The sequence below is a fragment of the Malania oleifera genome, chromosome 5, assembly GCF_029873635.1.
Source record: "Malania oleifera isolate guangnan ecotype guangnan chromosome 5, ASM2987363v1, whole genome shotgun sequence".
Classification (NCBI taxonomy): Eukaryota; Viridiplantae; Streptophyta; class Magnoliopsida; order Santalales; family Ximeniaceae; genus Malania; species Malania oleifera.
Window position 1 is genome coordinate 16,877,098 of NC_080421.1, and position 4,533 is coordinate 16,881,630.

Below are 4,533 nucleotides of genomic sequence, written 5' to 3' on the forward strand. Positions count from 1 at the left end.
CCCTCATCAACGAGCCCAATATGTTATGTCGTCGACGAAGACCTGCTGTGCCCCCTTTTTATTTCCTTTTCTCCCTCTTTAAATACTATAATTTCTCTGGGTCGCTACAATACGACCTAGTGTCATCACACTCTTCGGCTTAAGTTGGACTGTCTGGTGGTAATTCACACCCCTCAGCAAAAGCCGGTGCCCCCAATAACCTGGCATAGCGTAAGCCCCCACAATGTTGAAACGGTGCAGAACTGGTGTTCTCACATCCTTTGGTAAAAATCGACCTGTCTAGTGGTATTAAACACTTTTCGGCAAAAGCTGGATATCAAAGCCTACGGTATTATTCCAATTAACTCGGTTCAATGTCTCAGCCTACGATATTTTAATTCGACTCGCTTTGATATATCCTCTACGGTATTATCCCGACTCGGCATTTTCACAAAACCTGGAACATTTTGGAACTCTCGTTCCTATATCTCATTTTAATAACATACAACCTATGGTAGTTAATCGACACGCTTATCCACTAAACACATCATTCAATTCATCATCTCATTCTACACTTATTTAGGTAAACAAATAATCTAATAACAGATAATTCAAAAATATAGTTTAACATAATCAAGGGTAATATCATATTTATATTACAGTTTAACCAAATATATATTTTTTCAACAAAAACGGAGATGATACCCAAAACCCCCGATTTTCCCAAAAACTGTAAACCTGAAAATCTCATAATTTCACCCAATAGATTTTTCCAAATAAGTAACCAAAACATCCGTAGAATCGTAAAACACAGTCTTATCGATTCAGATTACAAAAATAACTAATATAAATAGAAACCCCTTACCTTATTTCGAAAACCGAAACACGAACTTGATTGGTCGAAAACAACAACACGAGACCCCTGAAACCTAAAAATCGAAGAACAATACTTCAATATAATCACAACCACTATAGATCTACTGAACCAAAAATGAAATCAGATCCTTACCTCGATTTTGGGAAAAAACCCGAAAATTCTCGAAATGAAATTCCCATTTGCTATAGACGTAGAGATTCTCCTCCTGATCCACGTGGTAACGTCGGATCATTGATTCGGGTAACAGATGGTCCGAAACCTTAGAGAGAGAGAGAGAGAGAGAGAGAGAGAGAGAGAGAGAGAGAGAGAGATTGAGAGATTTTGAGTTTTCTTAGCAATGAAACAACAAAATATCCTGTTTATAGACCCTTGACCCAGTCCAATTCGTTGACGAGATGACGCCTTCATCGACGAACCATTCAAGCATTTCTTTGATGAACCGTTACCTTCGGCGATGAACCCTATTATGATATTTTAAAACTCGCTCGATATCTATTCATCAACGAAACTCTGAATTTTGGCGACGAACGGTATGAGGGCCTTCGTCAACGAGAACAGTGGCTTTGTCGACGAAGCCTGCTAATTTTACCTTTTTACCCTTTACTTATTTATTTAATCTAGACTTCTTGGATCGGGTTCTTACAGCTTGAGCATTCTTACCTTATCCAGTTGAACGTCTTTTTCTTTGGCTATTAGTAAAATTTGGAGAGTCTTTCTTCAAAGCCTAGTATTCATACAATGAGAGAATCAAATGCGGAAGAACATATATATTTTTTTTCCTTTTATTGTTGGATTTAGGGATCATTTGAAGTCATTCATGCATAAACGCTTGTTAAAAAAAGTGTTGAATTTAAAAAGTGCTAATGATGATTTTTAAACTCAAATTGAAATGGCCAATTCAACTTATTCAAATTGAAATAGGTCACCGATTGATCCAGTTAAGCACCAAAAACTAAGAATGCATTAAACTCCTAACCTGTTGATTCGGTCAAACTAGACTTTTCATCTAAAAGAGGGGGAGAGAAAAAAATAAAAAAATAGAAGGCAAGCAATGTTTGCGCCTAGGATTGCTCATGCTAGGTGCTACCATCATGACAATTTAGGCTGTTGTCTTTAACTCAATGTAAATTATAATTATACTTAGTAAATTATTGAAAACTTATGCTTTTTTAAAATAAATTCTTTATTATTGAGTCCTGGTCAAAATTTTAATAAATAACAAATGTTAAAAATAATTTAGAAAGTATTAATTTTTAGGATGTACTTGTATTATTTAGTTTAATTGGCACATAGATGATTATGATCAATTTCTTTAGAATATTATCTCAAATTGGGTGTAATATTATATATATACACACACACAAAGAGAGACACATACGTTGTCATGTTGACATCACCAATTAGACCCACTTGTCTAATCGATCCAAACGACCAAATCCCATTTCCGAATTGAACATTGGTTCGGGTTTTAAAATCATGGTGATGATAATAAGTATTGAACTAAAAAATTACTAAAATTAATTAGTGGTGTTTGGTTGTGTCGAAAAATGTTTATGTGCTCACTTTTACTATAATTGTTGCATGAATTTTACTGTTATAAAAATGAGATATGAATTTATACTGTTATATTTCATCAATAATATGTTATATTTTATCAATAATATGTTATGATACATAATATAATGATATATTAATATTTTTAATAAAATTTAAATAAAAATATATTATAATTTTTAATCAAAATTGAATTCATACTTTTGTTAATTATTATTTTTAATTTACATATAAATATTTTCTATTAAGTAAAATGATATAAGATTATTTTTTTGATTAACAGTAGTCGCCCTCATTGGTAATAAAAGTTGCTTACTTTAGAAATCTTGTTATTACTTTATATTTATAATATGTAATTATCATATTAATTTATGTTTAAAAAATATTATTAATTCAATTAACATTTTAAATTTAGTTAATGTCAGTTTAAATTAATGGACGGTTCTTCTTTATTCTAGAATTGAATTGTATTTCATTAATAAATAATAAGTTATAATGCATAGTAAAATAATATTTGATTATTTAATACCAATTTAAATTAGTAGATGGTTTTTTTTTTCACATTCCAAAATTAGATTATATTTCATCAATGGTTAATATGTTATAACAGAAAAAAGAAATAGTCCTGTGTACAAAGCTCTCTCCTATTTGGTCTGAAGAAGAGATAAACCACATTGTTATAATGCATAATACAAATAATTTATGACCATTTTCTACTATATATTTTTAAAAATGCAAAACTACTATTGAAATTCAGTATATTTACAAAATTCCATTGTCTATGAATAGTGTTACTTATAAGTGGTAAAAAAGTGATCTCTCATTGTTTCTCAAAATTTACTAAAGGTTCTAAAAAAAGTGATTTTAGAGAAGTACTTTTTACAATAAGTATTCGTTGCATAAGCATCATTCTCTCTGGTCAATTGGTCATGTATCAATTTATAATCAGAGCCTAATCTTGATCCTCCTTCACCACATTTGACAGAAATGATTAGATGTTTCGATATTCTAATTCTTGATAATTCAAGTTGCAATCTCCTATTGTTCAATTGAGATGGTTGAGGCTCTATTGGTTTGGTTGGTTAAGAAAAATTTTTAAAACTACTGCCACTTTGTTTTTTTTTCAAGCATATGTTGACAACAAGGTGGTGAATTGATGATGAATATGTTTTATCCACAAGCCCCTTCCTCAAGATCCAATTTTAAGGAAAACTTACCCAAGCTCCCTTATAATGAACCTTTTATGCTTACAAGGTGATCGTTATGGTTATTCTATGAAAGACTTTTTAGCCAAAGAAAGAGAAATTTGTAAAGGATTGGTTGTCCTACTGAGAGTAACTTAGTGTACTTAATACAAGTTTAGTGAAAATACTAAAACAAGTTTGTTGAAGGAGTTGATACAGGTCATAGTTATTGAACCACTTACACGGTGATTGTCTTAGTTATTTTTGGAAGCACATCTTTTCCTACCTAGTAAGCTAATTTGTTGATATAAAAAATTGTCCTTCGATTTTTGTGTCTACAAAGTCTTAACAACTAATTGTAGTTAAGTAAAAGAGAGCTTTGGAGGGGTTGACCTCCAGAAGTCTTCTCCTGAGGCACAAGTTAGGGTTAAGATGGAGTATAAGTAATTATATTGTCTTAGAGAGTGTCCCTTACCTTAATCTTGACCCCCCTTTTGTAGATGAGTTCCCCCTAGCTTAAATGCCTCCATTGATCTGGGAGCTATAGTTTTTATCTAAGTGGTTACAAGCCTTCCATTACTCTCCATATTGTTTTTGGGATTACACTACTTTAATTCTTGAGCAACCAAGACTTCTTATTGAATAGCCCTTGAGCACTAGATAAGCCGTGTGTATTTTCACCCACATCACAAGTGTAAGAGGATAAACTCGTGCTCGATATTTATAAAGATTTATGAATATGGAGATACCAAAATCTACACCTCATCCTTGTCAATAGAAACTTCTAGCTAGTGATTAGAAGGATGAGGGAGAGAGAGATCTATAGGCTTGCATGTTTGAAAAAGAGTTGTGACAATAGGGATATGAGTTGTTTGATGTTCAATAATGGAATGTAAAAGAATGAAGCTGACCTTTATAATTTTACATTTTGCCATATGA